Source organism: Scylla paramamosain, chromosome 39, assembly GCF_035594125.1.
Source record: "Scylla paramamosain isolate STU-SP2022 chromosome 39, ASM3559412v1, whole genome shotgun sequence".
Classification (NCBI taxonomy): domain Eukaryota; kingdom Metazoa; phylum Arthropoda; class Malacostraca; order Decapoda; family Portunidae; genus Scylla; species Scylla paramamosain.
The window spans coordinates 12,514,882-12,534,881 of record NC_087189.1 but is presented as its reverse complement, the minus strand read 5'-3'; the positions used below and the strand labels follow the sequence as shown (position 1 = coordinate 12,534,881).

The 20,000-nt window shown below is 44.8% G+C and overlaps 1 protein-coding gene across 1 annotated transcript in view; it reads right to left on the bottom strand.

Moving 5' to 3' along the window:
- The window catches only part of LOC135092199 (uncharacterized), a 47,739-nt gene extending 42,539 nt beyond the window's left edge, over positions 1–5,200 (bottom strand). Inside the window, exon 1 of the mRNA XM_063990515.1 lies at positions 4,959–5,200. The gene's annotated coding sequence lies outside the window, so the exon portion shown is untranslated. The remainder of the gene's footprint in view (positions 1–4,958) is intronic.
- Positions 5,201–20,000: the final 14,800 nt, after the last annotated feature.

The window sequence follows — 20,000 nt, the reverse complement described above, 5'->3', positions numbered from 1 at the left end:
AACTGCAAAATGACACGCTTTTCCTCTCTCTCTCTCTCTCTCTCTCTCTCTCTCTCTCTCTCTCTCTCTCTCTCTCTAATAGGCCTGGTATTTACCGTGAACCCTTCCCTTTTCCCACCCACTGGTACTCCCTCCCCCCCATTACTCCTCCACCTCATCTCCTCATCTCCCTTTATCTCTTGTCATCTCCATCAGTGAGGCCTCTGGAAATAACGAACTTCGCTGCTGTGTCTGATTAATGGAGGGAGGGAAGGAAGGAGGGAAGGAGGGAGGGAGGGAGGGAGGGAAGGTATGGTCAATGGTTAAGTTCATTGGAGAGTTTTGCATTTTTCTGGTAACGCTTGCTCTCTCTCTCTCTCTCTCTCTCTCTCTCTCTCTCTCTCTCTCTCTCTCTCTCTCTCTCTCTCTGGTGGTCAGGGTCAAACCACTTCCACTTTCACGACAGCTGGACTTTGCTCTCCACCCACTCTCCACTGCCTCCCTCCCTCCCCGCACTGCAGCCTATCCACCCCTTGATCCTCCCTCACCCACACACACTCACCTCCTCTCATCTCCCCCACGCGTTCCTTCATCTCCCATGTCCCCTTATGCTCTCCTTTTCTCTTACTTTTTACTTCTCCAATAAAGCTTCTAATTTCCATGAGTCCTGCGTTAACCAGTCTTCAGAAACGCTTTGGTCTCACCACGAGTATTTTCCAATGCCACAGAGATGATTAGCCAGGTTCTCAAGAGTGTTTCTCCCGTTAATGGTGTAGGAATCTTGTTAATCTGTCGCTAGAATCGGAAAAAAAGAATAAAAAAATGAATAAGAGTCTTTATCCGTGAAACTTCAACTACAGCCTTGAGTGTAGTGTAGGTGTGGCCAGAAATGTTTCGGAATATGGGTCTTATTCATGTAGCTTATATCCTTTTCAGTCCTCTACAGTGTCTTCTTATATATCTCTGTTTTTCCTTATTTTCCTCCTCTCTCACCTCCGTCCATACACAAACCCAGTCTCTACTTCAATATCTGGTTAGCTGTTCATCTCTGTCTTATAAACTTTACGTATTTTCTTCTGTTCCCTCTTGTTTCTTTAGATTAGTGTAGCTTATCACAAACAGCCTCGTAAGGGTAGTTATTTTTTTATTTCCATCTGCACTATTTGCTTTCCTAATGTCATCACTACCCGTTAGAGAGCCTTTCCTCTTTTTAAGTCATCCATCTCTACATCTTTCTTTTATCCCTTTCATGCTTTTTAAATTCAATGTTTTTTTTTTCTTTTCATTTCCCCTCATCTCTTTCCAAGTCTAATTTCTACATCTGCTTTTTCTTTTCTTTTTTTTTATCCTCTTCCTCCGCTTTATCCTGCTTCTCTTATCCTTTCCCTTAATATACGTTTTTTTTTTTAATTTATTTCCTCTCATCTTTCCTCTCTTTACCAGTTTCTCCTTTCTACATACTTTCTTCCCCCTCTCTATCCTTATCCTACTCATATTATTTTATTTTATTTTTTTCCTCATTTCCTCACATCCCTTTTTAACGGTCTCTCATTTCCTCACATCTGCTTTCTTCCTCCCGCCATCCTCATCCTGCATTTAAAGCCCCAGACGCCTTCCTTTCTCCTCCACACATCTGCTGTCGCCTCCTTGTATTCCACACTCGCTTCTTTCGTCTCGCCTCGTCCCCATCCTGCATTCAAAGTAACACACCCGTCCTACGCTTCCTTACTTCACACATCTGCTCACTCACTCCAGTCTCCACACCTGCCGGATACACATCACACACTCTCGCCTCTACACCCGCATCCCATCCTCCTCCACACACCTGCTGCTGTCTTCACAATAGCAACATCATTCTCTACCACATACGCTCCACTCGCTCGCTCACTCCTTCGCCATTCCTTAGAACCACTTCTACTGCCAACTCACAAAAACTAGTTGCGTATTTACACTCAGCGACCTTATAATAATAATAATAATAATAATAATGATAATAATAGTAAGTGGGGTTGTAGGACTAATTTGTGTATCTTTCCTTTGTATCATTAAATTTTACGTTAATGTGAGTAATGGAAGGTAATAGGATGTGTAAATGTTAATTAGTGTGATGGAAATGTTCGGTGTTTGTGTGTGTGTGTGTGTGTGTGTGTGTGTGTGTGTGTGTGTGTGTGTGTGTGTGTGTGTGTGTGTGAGGGGCGAGCAAGGGACATTGAACTCTTGTGACACTGCCCTTAGCAACTTGTAGACTCTCTCTCTCTCTCTCTCTCTCTCTCTCTCTCTCTCTCTCTCTCTGCCCACCTGCACTCTGGAGAAACATCAGTGTATCAGTAACCCAGCCTGATCTGAGAGCCTTTAATTAACTCGGTGATTTTACTTTAAGTCGCCAGTAAAGTAAATTGTGAAATGGCGAGGCTCGGGAAAAGTTCAAGCTCGCCATGAATGCAAGTTACCAAATAAAGGCAAAGACTTGTACTCTCTCTCTCTCTCTCTCTCTCTCTCTCTCTCTCTCTCTCTCTCTGGTTCATTCGTCTCCATTTTAAAATCGATTCTGGACGTGACTTTTACTGAGAGAGAGAGAGAGAGAGAGAGAGAGAGAGAGAGAGAGAGAGAGAGAGAGAGAGAGAGAGAGAGAGGTGCCCTTGAACTCATAACTTCCTCCTCCACCTTCCATCCAGCCTGGTCCCTCCCCCGTCCTTTCCCCATCACCAGCGGTCAGCACCACAGACTCATAAAACACCATCAAAACCCGGCTTCCCACTTCCTTCCTCCACCAACTTCCACTCCAGCGGGGGCGAGGCGGCAGGAGAAACACACCACTACCATCACCACCTCCACCACCACCACTCCCTCCTCCCAACTCGTCTTTTTACCCCCGCCAGAAGCGCTTAAGTTGAAATTTTTTTTAGTTCTGACGGCATTTGGCAACTGCGCATCGTGACCCTCACTCGTCTGTCCCACAGGGGGGGTAAAGTAAACACAACCAGGTATTAAATTACTCCTGGGTCTTATCTCAAGGTGTTATGAGAGATGGCGAAACTGTTACGAGGTCCCTAGGATGGCAGGGGTAAAAATTGGCGCTAATTTCACTGAAGTGCTGACCGCCGCGAGACGAAAACACACACACACACACACACACACAGCACCGTCAAGCTAATCACCTCCTGAAACCGGTCTTGGCAAGGGTGGCCTCTCAACCCATAGATTCTGGAGGCAGCAGAAGTGATCCCGTGCCGCTGATGCCACCACTGCGCCGCCCCTCGCCTCCATGCCTCGCCGTGAGTGATGCGAGCCTGTGGACGCTGCTTAAGGAGGTGCACGCTCGTCTTTACGGGAATGCAGCAGAACTTAAGATCATCCGTGCGTGACAGGGAAATAGAGCAAGAGAGAGAGAGAGAGAGAGAGAGAGAGAGAGAGAGAGAGAGAGAGAGAGAGAGAGAGAGAGAGAGAGAGAGAGAGAGAGAGAGAGAGGACAGGGAAGGAAGGAGACGTTTCATGGGACGGAAACTGTTAGCCGTTGGAAAGGGAGGGTGGGTGGCAGGAAGGGAGAGGGAGGGAGGAAAGGAGGGAGAGTGAGTGAGAGGGAGGTATGACCCCCCACACACCGACCTTCCATCAACACACACACACACACACACACACACGTAACAGCTGGTCATGATACCTTACTTTTGTTGAAGTTTCATGGTGTTCAGCAACTCACTTCCTGTCTCTGTCACCTCACCCTTCAGACAGCTCTCCCTCCTTCCCTCCTCAGCCTTACACACTTAACCTTTCGTAGCACACACCAAATACACACCACCGTGATATATAAATATTGTGCTTCCTAAACAGCCTTTCGTCATCCGTACCATACTTGCTCTCACTAATCTGTCGAAATCACTGAATCCTGACTTTCCCCCTTGCAACATTGGAAATAGTGTGATGAGGTTAATATTTACTGTTAACACTCGGCCTCCTCTCCGTAGTACCTCAAAACAGGCTTTAATCCTCTCATGTTCCTCATCTTCGCTCTGATAATCCCCTGACAGGTCCTGGCGGGTGGGTGTCGCATAAAATATCAACATTACTATACGCTTATGCCACCAGACAAGCCACTTTGTTCACGACTGGCCAGCCATGGGAGGTGTGTCAAGGCCGCTGTGCTGGTGGTGGTGCTACTGTTGTTGTTGTTGTTGTTGTTGTTGTTGTTGTTGTTGCAGGAACTTACCACTAAGCAGGCAGACAGATGGACAGACTAGTTAAACATTAAATTCCGTGATGCTACACACACACACACACACACACACACACACGGGATGGATATTACGAACTTGATTCAATCCTGTAAAAATATAAATCAGAAAACACACACACACACACACACACACACACACACACACACACACAGGACATTATCCCGCCATCAAACTAAGGTGCTGACAAACTGATACTCTCTCCCTCCCTCTCAGAACAGGATGTCAACTTTTTTTTTCCTCCTTCATCTTCTTATGGCTTCCTTCCCCCTTCCCCGCGACCCAAGCCTTTGTGAAGACTGCATCAACTGCCTCACGGGAACCACTGCCTAGGATGCGTGGGAAAAAAAAAAAAAAGGCGAACACCTCCCTTCTGCCGTGTTTACCTGCTCAAGAGGCGTAGATCATTCATTCCAGACTGACTTATTATTTTTTTTTCCTTTTCCTACGCAAATATTCATGGTATTTCGATGGCATCTCAAGCTACAGAATTTTGATGCAGCGCTATAAGATGGTGGATCATGTCTAGCAGCAGTGGTGGTGGTGGTGGTGGTAGAGGCCTGCCCGCCACCACCACCACCACCACTACTTTTCCCGCTAAATTCTGTCCCACCTAAACTTTCGGGAAGATCTTCGGTAACGCTGAAGAAAACACACATCCCGACTATCTAGCACTACCACTCAGCCAGCAGCACTCAAGCAACACGGGAATACCACACACATCAAGCATGGGCAGCAGAAACTCACCCAGTCTGACGCCGATGGAAGTGCACAAAATTCAAGTCGCCCAGGTAGACAGAAGTGGCAGGGATAGTGAAGCAGAGACGACAACCACGTGACGGTACAGTAATACAATTATCCCTACTGTTCCTGCTAAAATCCTCGCTCACTAATCACACGCAGTTAAAAACGTGCTGTAAGTTGAGTTTAGAGAGTGACGAGTAAGAGCAACAGCACGGGCACACACACTCCCTCACGGCCACAGCGAGGCAGCAACTGACCCGCCCGCCTCAGGAACGTTGGTATATTCAAACAGTTGGCGGGAGGGAGGGAGGGCTGGTGGGACGGGAAGAAGGAGAAGAGGGAGGGGGAGATGGGAGGGCTCGCGGTACACAGCAACACCTGGGGCTCGCAATGGGTGACTTCCTGGATTTGTTTGTACACTCCTTGGCTTTTTAAAGAAGTTTTTGATCCGCGTCTGTGCATTGGGAAAGTTTTGGCGGTGATGGGTAGATCGGCGCCGAGTCACCATTGTAGATCAGTTAGTCAGTTAGGCCTATCCAATGAAAATCTTTTAATAGAAAATTCTTTACTCTTTTTTTTTATTTTAGTATCTTTCCTTCTTTCCTGATTTTCTTTTTTTCCTATTTTTCCAACTTCCTTCCCGCTGCCTTCATTTTCCGTTAGAGCGATCATGCGAAAATATATTATGAAAGAGTGCGACGCCTTCACTTCCTTCCTTCCTTCCTTCCTTCTTTTCATTCTTCTCCCTTCCTTCCTTCCCGTCTCCTTTATTTTCCGTTAGAGTGGTCATGTGAAGATATACAAAAAGTGTGCGGCAACTTCCCTTCCTTCCTTCCTTCCTTCTTTCCTTTCATCCGTCCTCCCTTTCTTTCTTTTCTTTCTTTCCATTCTCCCTCTCTTCTTTCCTCTCCGTTAGAGTGATCATAAGATATATCAATGCATGAAAAATGTTCCTCCTTTTTTTTTTTTCCTGTGTTTCTCTTTTCCCTCACTTTCATTTTCTTTCCATTCTTCCTTCCTTTCCCTCTTCCCTCACTCTTCGCAAAATTATATGCCAGCGAGCGACCTTCCTTTCTTATTCCTTTCCTCTCCGTTGGCTTGACATCCTTTCCTTCCTCCCCTTTTCTTCTTCCCCCGTTCCCTTTCCGTTAGTGCAACTTCCTTCCTTCCTTCCTTTCCCTCCTCCCTCTTTCTCATTCTGTTACTGTAACTTCCGTCATTTCTTCCGTTGCATGACTAACTAATGGTCCTCACTGATAAGATCTCTTTAACATACTCTTGATTCTATCCACGCCTTTCTCTCCTCGTGTCGCCCTCCTCCCCTCTCGGATCATGCAAGATAACACCAGCATGCCAGGGAGTGTGTGTGGATGCTGGGCGGCCTCGGTTGCTGTCCATTCGTAAAACAATCGGAAATGTCACGCTTCGGAACTCACGTCCTTAACATTTTTACGGTTGGGTTCCCAGCTGGTGGTAAAAGAGGTGCGGCTGGGAGGTGGGGAGGGGACCAGAGGGACGCCACGGCTAGCCAGGGGAACCATCAGCTGAGTTATGTAAACACAGCCTCCGTCACGAGAGAAGCCTATTCAGAAACGCTTCGCTCTCTCACCACAACTATTTTCAAAGGCCACAGAGATAGTTAGCAGGATTTTCACGAGTGTTTCACCTGCTAATGATGTAAAATTCTCATTAATTTGTCACTGGAACCGTAAAAACCAGTGTAACTTCAACTAGAATCTTCTGAAAGTAGTGGAAGTGCGGCGTAGATGTGTTTCAGAATACAAGTATGGTCTTAGAGGTGATTTCACGTGTTCTCTCGCCATGGTCTTTGGGCTGTTAACTCTCACTGCTATACATTTTTTTTTTCATAATCATCCGTAACTTTCTTGACAGTTTTGTATTTTCTTTTAACTAGTTCCATATCTCAGAAAAACACAAAATTGATCTTTTCTTCCTTCGTGTCCATTTTTAAACAGAACACACCAGGAAGAGTTAGTAATATACTTCAAAAGACAAGAGAATAAAAACAATAAGATAAAAAAATAAATAAACAAATGAAAATAAATAAGTACATAAATCAAATGAAACAAAAATAAAATAAAATAAAACGAATAAATAAAATAACCGAAAGTTAAGTCTTTATGTATACGACCGTACAGAATTCAAACATCCATGGATACAGACAGAATACACTTAGGTAGTATACTTATCACCTTTCAAATGTTAGCTGTGATAAACCAACAAAAAATGCTGTCTTATCTAAATCTTGCCTTATCATACTAAGGAAAATGGAGTCTTTATATATATATATATATATATATATATATATATATATATATATATATATATATATATATATATATATATATATATATATATATATATATATATAGTGCATCCTGAGTCTGTGCCTATGAAGTGTTCATGAGTCAGCGGAGGACGGCGAGTGGGTGAGGGCGTCACACCTCACCGTGTTCTGAAACACCTCTGCGCCGCACTTCCACTACTTTCAAAAGGCTCTAGTTGAAGCTACACGGGTTTTCAAGACTGTTTTTACGGTTATAGTGACAGATTAACAAGATTTCTACATTACTAACAGGAGACTCTTGAGAACCCGGCTAGTCACCCCCGTGTCCTTTGAAAATAGCCGTGGTGAGAGATCAAAAAGTTCCTGAATACAAGCCTTGCCACTTTGCTCACCTAGTGATTGCTTACCTAGTGATGGGTTAAGAGGCAAGGGAGCAAGTGCTTATAAGGGGGTGCCTCTTCTCAGTTGTGGGTGAACAAGTGGCGGTCATACCTGTTTTTAAATGTGTTTACGTTGTCACTCTACATTTCCGGTAAGTTGTTCCACTTGTTTACTTGTGTATTACTCTTGAAGGGAAAGACATGAACCTCTTTTGGGTGCGGTGTCTGGGCTCCATAAGCTTTAGGTTACCACCGTATTCTGAAACACTTCCGCTTCACCTCCACTACTTTCAAAGACTCTAGTTCAAATTATACAGATTTTCAAGGGTGTTTTTACGGTTCTAGTGACATATTAGCAAGATTTCTACATTATTAACAGGAGAAAGACTTGAGAACCCGGCTAGTCATCTCTGTGGCCTTGGAAAATAGTGGTGGTGAGTGTGCAAAGGGGTCCAGAATATAAGCCCACGGGCGGCAGACTCACCCCAGGCTGGCTCCACACCAAGGTAAGGCATGCGAGGCACACTTTTTGAGGCGCTGCTTTCTCGTGAGGACCATTTTCAAACACCAAAGAAATAATTAGTGAGGTTCTCGTGGCTTTTCATTGATTGATTGCATGATTATTATTTTTTTATTGATAACTAGCACTTTTGAGAGTCCAGTATCTTCACTACAGTCTCTGAAACTATCACTAGACTTATAAAACCCCCTTGAAAACTCCAATAATTTTTTACTAAAGCCGTTGAAGTATTACCAGAATTAAGAAAAGCACCATTAAAAGCCCCAATAACTTCTACTAGAGCCAAAGTATCACTTCTACAACACCCAGTTACTGCATTAGTACTAAAAAAAAAAAAAAAATAAAAAAAAAATAAAAAAAAATAAAAAATAAATAAATAAAATAAAAAAATAAAAAAATAATAATAAATAGATGAAAAAAAAAAAAAAACTGAACACCAATAACTTCTACTAGAGCCGGTCAATGCATTAGTACTAAAATCACAAAAACACCATTAAAAACACCAATAACTTCTACTAGAGCCCGTTAAAGCATTATTAGTATTATGAAAAGAAAGTACCTTGAAAACACCTACAATTCCCATTACAGCCCTTTAAGTATTACCAGAATCATGAAAACTCCCTTACAAGCTTCTAACAACATCCACTACAGCCAGTTAAACTTCCATTACTTATGACAACATCCCTGAAAACCCCAATAACATCTACTACACCCCGTTTTAAGTGTTGTTAGAGTCATATAAAAAACACCCTTGAAAACCCTAATAATTTTTCTACGGCCCGTTCAAGTATCGTTAGAAACATGAAAACACCCTTGAAAACCCCAATAACTTCTACTACAGTTTGTTTAAGCATTACCAGAATTATGAAAACACCCTTGAAAACCCCCAATAACTTCTACTACAGCCTGTTTAAGTATTACCAGAATCATGAAAACACCCTTGAAAACCCCCAATAACTTCTACTACACCCTGTTTTAAGTATTGTTATAATCATGAAAACACCCTTGAAAACCCCAATAACTTCTACTGCAGCCCCTTTAAGTATTACTAGAATCATGAAAACACCCTTGAAAAACCCCAATAACTTCTACTACACCCTGTTTTAAGTATTGTTATAATCATGAAAACACCCTTGAAAACCCCAATAACTTCTACTACGGCCTGTTTAAGTATTACCAGAATCATGAAAACACCCTTGAAAAACCCAAATAACTTCTACTACGGCCTGTTTAAGTATTACCAGAATTATGAAAACACCCTTGAAAACCCCAATAAGTACTGGTGACTCAGACCTATTAGAAGTAGGAAGGACAAGACAGAGAGACGTTAAAGATTGAAGTGCCAGTGATGATGGCAGGGGTTAAGCCTCGGCACCGCGACAAAGAGGTCATAAGGCGCCGCGAAGCAAAATAATTAAGATTCCGAAGAGTAGTGAAACGTAAAACAGAAAGACTCCGTGGTTGAAAATATTGTCGTGGGTTCAATTCAGTAATGGCTTATGTACGAATCTCTCTGTCTCTCTCTCTCTCTCTCTCTCTCTCTCTCTCTCTCTCTCTCTCTCTCTCTCTCTCTCTCTCTCTCTCTCTCTCTCTCTCTTATTTAAACATACTGTATATAGAAAAAGAATATTCTATAACTATTTAAAAGGGAGCTGTGGTCATAAGCTAAGAACCATCACTGTTCAGTATCATTCATTTAAAAGCTGCCACGCGGGAAGGCTTGGTGAACGAGGGAGTCACGGCTCCGTCACTATCAGTCACTCGCACCTCCCTTGTCACTGTTCACCTCTGTCATTATCAGGCACTCGCAAATCTCAAATCTCTTACACTGTCACTGTCAGGCACACTAATGCACAGCCACTTCACGGCACTGTCACTGTCAGGCACACTAATGCACAGCCACTTCACGGCACTGGCACTCTCAGGCACACTAATGCACAGCCACTTCACGGCACTGGCACTCTCAGGCACACTAATGCACAGCCACTTCACGGCACTGGCACTCTCAGGCACACTAATGCACAGCCACTTCACGGCACTGTCACTCTCAGGCACACTAATGCACAGCCACTTCACGGCACTGTCACTCTCAGGCACACTAATGCACAGCCACTTCACGGCACTGTCACTCTCAGGCACACTAATGCACAGCCACTTCACGGCACTGGCACTCTCAGGCACACTAATGCACAGCCACTTCACGGCACTGGCACTCTCAGGCACACTAATGCACAGCCACTTCACGGCACTGTCACTCTCAAGCACACTAATGCACAGCCACTTCACGGCACTGTCACTCTCAGGCACACTAATGCACAGCCACTTCACGGCACTGTCACTCTCAGGCACACCAATACACAGCCACTTCACGGCACTGGCACTGTCAGGCACACTAATGCACAGCCACTTCACGGCACTGGCACTCTCAGGCACACTAATGCACAGCCACTTCACGGCACTGTCACTGTCAGGCACACTAATGCACAGCCACTTCACGGCACTGTCACTCTCAGGCACACTAATGCACAGCCACTTCACGGCACTGTCACTCTCAGGCACACTAATGCACAGCCACTTCACGGCACTGGCACTCTCAGGCACACTAATGCACAGCCACTTCACGGCACTGGCACTCTCAGGCATATTATTTCACACACCCTCGGCACTTCATAGCACTTTCACTGTCAGGCATTTCCATCACCCCGCGTTACTGTCACTGTCAGGTGGGTGTGTCCGAAGCTATGCGTGGGCGGCGCATTTCACCTGCTGGGAGCACATCCTGGTGAAGTCCACTGTTGAGGTGAAGGCGTTCTACAGCACCGTGGTGTTGTGGGAGAAGGCACGTTGATACCTCACTGAGCGGCACCTCGGCACCTCGAGAAGAATGTCAAACAGTACCGCTCTCTCTCTCTCTCTCTCTCTCTCTCTCTCTCTCTCTCTCTCTGGGACACTTCCCCGCCGCACCTCCACTACTTTCAAAGGCTCTAATTGAAGTTATGAGGGTCTTTAAGGGTGTTTTTTACGGTTCAAGTGGCAGATTAACAAGATTTGTATACTCGTATTATGAACAGGAGAAACACTCTTGAGAACACTGCTAATCATCTCTGTGGTCTTGGAAAATAGTCTTGGTGAAAGAGCAAAGCGTTTGTGAATGCAGGACTCTCTCTCTCTCTCTCTCTCTCTCTCTCTCTCTCTCTCTCTCTCTCTCTCTCTCTCTCTCTCTCTTTCTCTCCTTTTCTTTCTCTGCAGCTTTTTTCACTGAATCACATAAAGTTTACAGCGATCAATCACCACACGTACTCTCACTCTCTTCTTATCTGGGGTTAAGGCGCCGCTATTAAAACCTCACGGAGTTGAATGAACGGGCTGAGAAGTGTTGGGATGTGAAGTGTCACGATCGCTTACGATTCCGGTTATCTTTCCAGGAAAGTGGACGTTACACTGATCCCTGAAAGTTTTAAAGGTCTGGATTTTTAAAGGCTTGGAGTGCCTACCCGACCTATCCGAAATCTCCAGCATTACACCCTCTCACTGCACGCTTGCCTTCACACAGCACACCTGGGATCGCCTCAAATACCAGGTCAATGTTGGGGGAGTGGAAAACACGATTATTCTATGTTACAACATTATATATTAATACTAATGATAATTAACAAGCAAACAGAGGTAGTACAGGTTAATACGTGACGTTTCCGTCACTACACACAACGCCAGAACCCGTTTACGCCTCCACCGGCCACTGAAATATTTTTCTCAGCGCAGGAATTTACCCAGACGGCATCACCGCGTCCCCAGACAATGATTCCCGTGTTTCCCTCCTCACACCTCACAAGACATCACCATCACCATCACCACCAAAGATCACCTACAACACCATAACACCACTCCCAAAATCGCCAATACACCACAACACCAGCCTCCAAGGACAACACCACAGCCTCCACTCACAAAATGGCGCCCTGTTTGACCTATGCTCCCCTCAAGCCAGCGTCGCCAGCACAATTCACCAACCGAATTTCAGCGGACAAGAGCTCTTGGTACCACAACAGACTCACTAACCTGATCCTGGATATCAAGGTTATACCTCCACATCACTAATACCTCCACACGCTCACTCCATCACCATTCCACACCAAAATTTGCTCCTGAGAGACGCCTCCCTCCCGGCCTCCCGATCTACCTCAAGGTCTAAGGCGCTCCACCTTTCCCCTCTCCGGAATGCGTTGATGATGCCAGCGCGGGCTCTCCCTGCTCCAGTACATTCCACCTCAACTACACCTCTTCCCTTACATATACATACATATAGGGAACTTAAATTACGAAGAGAATAATACTACATGATATAAAATTAGTAAATAAGCCTTATGCTAACTTATAACTAAGAATAAGGATAATGTCTAAAAGGCAGGCAAACAGAACACGGGGGACTCTAAGAAAACGTGTTCCTTTTCAGGGTAAACTCGGCCAATAACATGACATCCCCTTCCCAAAAGAGGCGTGAGGCACCTGATTAGGATGCCTCACGACTAGACGGGGCGCGAGACAAGGCATCAACAATTACATTCTCACTGCCTTTCACATGGTGCATCTCTAGGTCACAATCCTGTAAGACTAGACACCATCTCATCAGCCTCTGATTGGTGTTTTTTATCTTATGCAGAAAAATCAGGGAGCTATGATCAGTGAAGACCTGCACAGGCTGCCCCGTCCCTTTGACGTATACTTCACAATGACTCAAACTCAGCACACGTCCCAAAGCCTCTTTCTCAGTAGTGGTGAGAGCCCTCTGATATGGCAGCAACTTCTTAGAATAATGGCCTGTGTGGTGTTCAACTCCCTCGTGATTCTGCATCAACACACCACTCACACCATTCTGACTGGCATCCACATACAACACAAAAGGTTTCTCATAACCAGGCATGTGCAGCACCGGGGCACTGATTAATATTTTCTTAATCTCCACAAAAGCTTCCTCACAATGCTTATCCCAACAAGACTTTGACTTTTTACTCAGCAACTTGGTCAGGGGCAAGGCAACATCTGAGAAATTTTTACAAAAACGCCTGTAATATCCACTGGCCCCTAAGAATCTCAGTATCTCCTTCCTGTTGGTGGGTGGAGGGAAGTCTACAATGTCTTTAACCTTGGCTTTCACAGTTCTCACTTCACCTTTGCCTACCTTGAAACTTAGGTATTCCACATCAGCTTGCACAAAATGACTTTTCATCAAGTTTACAGTGAGATTGGCATCATCCAGCCTCCTGAATACTTCCTCCACTAACTGCACATGTCCCTCCCAACCCTCAATATATAACAGAATGTCATCTATATACACAGAATCCCTTCAAACCTTACAGTACTCTGTTCATCAATCTCTGAAATGAACTGCCACTGTTCTTCATCCCAAACGGAAGAACTTTGTACTGATACAATCCATCCATGGTGACGAAAGCTGATATGGCTTCTGCCCTCTTAGTAAGTCCTACTTGCCAGTACCCTTTGAACAAGTCAATTTTTGTTATGAAGTTGGCATTTCCCACATCTATACAATCATCAACTCTAGGGACAGGGTAAGCATCAGGTTTTGTCACCATGTTAACCTTCCTACAATCCGTACAAAAACGGAAACTCTCTTGAGCAGGTTTGGGCACCAGTACACACGGTGAGCTCCATGGACTTTCACTGGGCTCAAGTAAGTCATGTTCCAACATCTACTCCACTTCCTTTCTCATGATTTTCCTTTTCCGTGGGTTAACTCTGATTTGATGGGTTCAGCCTCCCCAACATGTACATCGTGTACCACCACATTTGTTTTTCTAGGTGCATCAGGGAACAAAAAGCTAAATTTTTCCATAATCTCCCTAATTTTTTCCTTCTTTTCTAGCTCCATGTGTCCCAGTTAATCATTCAAATTCTCTAACACGGCTGAGTTGTCCAGCACCATTCCCTCACACCTGCTCAGTTTCATTTCAGGCCACTCCTCTTCCCCCTCAGTGGTTACATTCACAACATTCATGCATTTTACCCCTTTTTCTGCTTGATTTTCCTTTTCTCCTTCCCTTTCATGGAAGGCCTTCAACATATTTACATATGTGAGCCAACTGGTTGTTTTTCTTCCTCCCAAGCAGGCTTCAAGCTTCCATCACTTTCCTGTGCCTTAGTCAACTCACTCTTCTCTGCCATACAGTCAGGGTTGGGCTCCACCTGGCCTACAACCCTTCCATCACTCGCACGCTCCGGGTTATTTCCTTTTTCATCGGGTTCCTCGAACAGGGCGCCCAGGCTTGCATCCTCCTGTGTTGCTCCCTCGGTGTCCACGAGTCCCCTCCGGGCCATCGCTCGGGTCACTGCGCAGACTGGGAACAATTCAGGCACTTCCACCTCCCCATTTGCTGAGTGAGGGACTGCTGCCAGAGTGGTGGCCTCTGTCATTCCTGCCAGAGGACTGTTTAATCTTAAGTTTAGGAATGACTCGACCTCCAGCCAGGTCATTCCCGACCAACATATCCACTCCATGTACAGGCAGTGTCTCCTTCACTCCCACCGTCACCTCTCCAGTGACGTATCCACAGTCCAGCCAAACTTTGTGCAAGGGAATACTAAACTTGCCTCCTGCGCTCTTGCACGAGACCTCTCTGCCAGTGCTGGTCTCCTCATTCCATGGGAGTACACTACTTAAGATCAGACTCTGATTAGCCCCTGTATCTCGAAGGATTCTGATCACCTTCTGAGGACTTCCCTCCAATTTCACCGTGCCTTCACTGGTGAAGTGCTCAAAGCCCTCATCCCTCTGTGACTCCTCTTGTATCTGAGCAGTCATATTCTTCACATACTTCACAAGGTCCCTTTGGGCGGCCACTGCTCCCACCGGCTTTGGCCTTCCCTTCGGACACTGGTACTTCTTATGCCCACTTCCCCCACATCCAAAGCACTTAACTACACCTTCATCACCACTACCCTTCTTGTAGTAGGTAGTGCTTCCCTGCCCAACCCTGTGTGGCACAGGCCTCGGGTTGTAGTTGTGTGGCGGGGACATGTTGTAATTGTGGGAAAAATTACAGTTGTTGGGGCGGGGCGGGTCTGGCCTGTGGAATGATCTCGAGCTCATCTGGTGGTCACTCCTGTAGCTCTGATGACCGACACTTTTGTTGAAGAACTTTCTCTCCCTACTCAGCAGTCTATGGGCTTCCCAATACTGGTCAGCCATGCGTCCAGCTTCTATCACGTTTTTCACGTTACGTGATGCGAGCTCATATTCTAAACGGGGGGGTACTTGCTTTATAAATTGTTCCATCAGCAGAACTCCTTTTATCTCCTCGGCTGTAGTGGCTTCCTCGGCCTTCAACCACCGTTCCAGTTTAAGACGGCACTCTTGCGCCATCCAGAGATAAGTAGCATCTGGGTGTTTTCTGATCCTGCGGAACCTTTCCCGGTACACTTCCGGACACGGACGGATTGGTCCCAACACCGCTTCCTTTACCACTTCATAATCAATCGCCTCTTGATCACTCAAATTCACATATACATGCCTGGCCCATCCTACAAATTTAGACTGGACTCGCAATGCCCACTCATCTTTATCCCATCCCCTTAACTCTGCAGTTTTTTCAAACTGAAAGAAGAAATCTTCTTCCTTCCCTTCTACAAATTCAGGCATACAGATGAAACTACTTCCTTTAGCACCGCTTCCTGCACTGCCCTGCCTTAGTTTATTTATTATTTTTTTTGCCCTTATTTTTTCTGTTCCCACTTCTTTTTGCATTTCATCTCTTTGCATCTGCAACTGCTCATTCTGCATCTGAATTTGCAATTGAAGTTTCATTGATCCAAACTTTTCACTAATAGAAAGGCCATCAGTTCCGCCAAGTGCACCCAGATTTACCCCACTCGCCTCGCCACCTCCCTGTGCACTCTCTCCATCATCACCCTCACTCTCATCCCCATCGTCTTTAAACCAGCTTCTCTCCACGAGAACATTTTTCAACTTTACCTGCATTTCCTCAATTTTCTTGGATTTCAACTCTACCTGTAACTTCTCAGCCACACAACACAATTCCTCCTTGGTCAGCGGGTACAAGGCATGCACACTCCTTGACAGAAGGAACGCCTCAACACGTTTAGCCGCCATGATCACAATCACGACACTTCATAAAATATTCCTCCAAATATTAAACCACAAGATAATTAAAAATACCCCAACAAAACACACACACACACACAACAAAACACTCCTCACACACAACAAAACACTCCTCACACACAACAAAACACTCCTCACACACAACAAAACACACACTACAAAACACAACAAAACACTCCTTCACACACACACACACACACACACACACACACACAACAAAACACACACAACAACACACAACAAAACACTCCTCACACACAACAAAACACACACAACAAAACACAACAAAACACTCCTTCACACACACACACAACACCACACAACAAAACACACACACACACACACACACAACAAAACACTCCTTCACACACAACAAAACACACACTACAAAACACAACAAAACACTCCTTCACACACACACACAACAACACACAGCAAAACACACACACACACACACACACACACACACACACAACAAAACACTCCTTCACACACACACACACACAACACCACACAACAAAACACACACAACAAAACACAACAAAACACTCCTTCACACACACACACACACACACACACACACACACACACACACACACACACACACACACACACACACACGCACACACACACCGTCACCACGAAATAATATACACAAAAAATACCTGTACACTTTAAAGAAATGTTTCCTACAGGTAAATTCCTCTCAATGACAATCACCAGGTAACACTTATTACACTTCACAAATATTCAATAACCCGGACAGGCACCCATATTCTGTCACGATCGCTTACGATTCCGGTTATCTTTCCAGGAAAGTGGACGTTACACTGATCCCTGAAAGTTTTAAAGGTCTGGATTTTTAAAGGCTTGGAGTGCCTACCCGACCTATCCGAAATCTCCAGCATTACACCCTCTCACTGCACGCTTGCCTTCACACAGCACACCTGGAATCGCCTCAAATACCAGGTCAATGTTGGGGAGTAGAAAACACGATTATTCTATGTTACAACATTATATATTAATACTAATGATAATTAACAAGCAAACAGAGGTAGTACAGCTTAATACGTGACGTTTCCGTCACTACACACAACGCCAGAACCCGTTTACGCCTCCACCGGCCACTGAAATATTTTTCTCAGCGCAGGAATTTACCCAGACGGCATCACCGCGTCCCCAGACAATGATTCCCGTGTTTCCCTCCTCACACCTCACAAGACATCACCATCACCATCACCACCAAGGATCACCTACAACACCATAACACCACCCCCAAAATCGCCAATACACCACAACACCAGCCTCCAAGGACAACACCACAGCCTCCACTCACAAAATGGCGCCCTGTTTGACCTATGCTCCCCTCAAGCCAGCGTCGCCAGCACAATTCACCAACCGAATTTCAGCGGACAAGAGCTCTTGGTACCACAACAGACTCACTAACCTGATCCTGGATATCAAGGTTATACCTCCACATCACTAATACCTCCACACGCTCACTCCATCACCATTCCACAACAAAATTTGCTCCTGAGAGACGCCTCCCTCCCGGCCTCCCGATCTACCTCAAGGTCTAAGGCGCTCCACCTTTCCCCTCTCCGGAATGCGTTGATGATGCCAGCGCGGGCTCTCCCTGCTCCAGTACATTCCACCTCAACTACACCTCTTCCCTTACATATACATACATATAGGGAACTTAAATTACGAAGAGAATAATACTACATGATATAAAATGAGTAAATAAGCCTTATGCTAACTTATAACTAAGAATAAGGATAATGTCTAAAAGGCAGGCAAACAGAACACGGGGGACACTAAGAAAACGTGTTCCTTTTCAGGGTAAACTCGGCCAATAACATGACAGAAGGACCATTGTATTGTTAACTCGTCGCCTTATCCATGCCCCTCCTTTGACTGAAGGTTTTCAGTCCCTCTCACTTCGCCGCTGTTGCATCTCTTGTTGACTGGTCTGCTGAATTGATAACTTTGGGGAGGTTTGAAGACACTTATCCTCTCCAGTTTTTGATGATATTTTTTTTTTTTCACCTCATTTCAGGGACTAGCATTCTATTGGGCGTTTTTCGACTTTTGTATTGCTCTTGGCTACTTCCCCTCTTACATAAGAAAAAGAAAGAAAAAAATAAATAAATAACTGCATGCCTCTCCCTCTCCTCTCGCGTCCTCGCTGCACAAGTCTGTCCACTCATTCTAACCTTCATTCTGTCCAGCTAACTAATGCAAGAATTAACCAGTACCTCTGCTTTCGTCCAGTTTAATAATGCATTGTGAAACTCGCTGCCTGCGTCGTATTTTTCCTCTAACGACGAAAACATTCTTGAAGACCTCAGTACTTTCCTCTATAGCCTCTTAGCCCTCCGAGTCCCGTGGGTGTCTTTTGTTCTTACTTCAGGCCAAGATTATATGATTTTGCGAAGCTTCAAGGGTGCCGTCTTAAAATGAGTGTAATGTGTGTCGTGTCACCTAAGTTATCTGTCTAAAGGTATCTAGTTTCCTGCGATTTGGGGTTGAAATTGACTGATTCACAATGTTGCAAGGAGTTACTCGTGTTGTAGGGGTTAAGCCATCACCAGCATCATGACAGCATCCTCACCCCTTTCACTGGTACGGGCGTCTTTTGTCAACATTCACACCGCTGTATTAAATCATTTGCATGGATATAAAGAAAGAAGTGTATGACGTTAATTTAATCAGTGTCAGGCTGCATTGCTACGTGTTTTGAGAGACTGTGCTGCAAAAGGTATTCATTAAAAAGTTGTATATGATCATGGGAAAGATTAACTAGCAGTGAATGGGTTAAAAAAATGTTGAAGAATTACCTGACCTCGTTTCATTGAGAGAGGAGTTTCAAGGCACATGTATATCTAAATTACTCCTTTCTTTGCATTGTTTATTTATTTGTTTTCATGGGTAGCAATTTACAGGCTTTTTCTAAATTTGGTTTGGCTTGGTATGTCTCTCTTGTGCGTAAAAAAGAAACTATATTATATCCACTCTTATTTTTCCTTCTTTCTGCCTGTCTCCTTTCCTCTTCAGTAGTGCAACACCCTTCCCTCCTTCCTTCCTCTCTTTCTGTTATCGTGACTTCCTTCCTCCAGCTCTTCCCTTGGCAGTCCCGTCCCGCCAGTGTGGACGTCGCGGCAATGTGAATACTGGGTAGACTTATTTAAAATTCGGGACTGTAATATAGAGAATGGAGATATATATATACAGCAGGAGTCTTTCAGCATCTTGTCACCACGGGAGGGACAGAATTGCCATCAACAGTACCACAGAAACATGAACACGGTAGGCCAAGTGGTGACGTCATGAAGTCTAGTGAATTTCGCGATAATAAGACGACTAATGACTGATACATTGGTTCCCTTTATGTAAGAGGGTCACTGGTAAAGGGTAGCTAAGAGATGGAAAAAAAAAAAAATGTCTACTGAGGTGCCACTAAGGTCAATAGGATCATCCAGAATTGTAGGATAAGTGTCTTGAAAGCTACCTCCTGAAAGAGTTCAATAGGCAAGTGGCATGTGGAAGCAGTTGTCTGGTAATGATCTGTAAGAAACACTGTGTATGGAGTCACTATACGCTGCGAAACTTTGTCACTTGCTTCACTGTAAATCTAAGTGTTGTCTTACTATTTCCTTCCTTTTTATGCAAGAGACACTGGGCAAGGACAACAAAA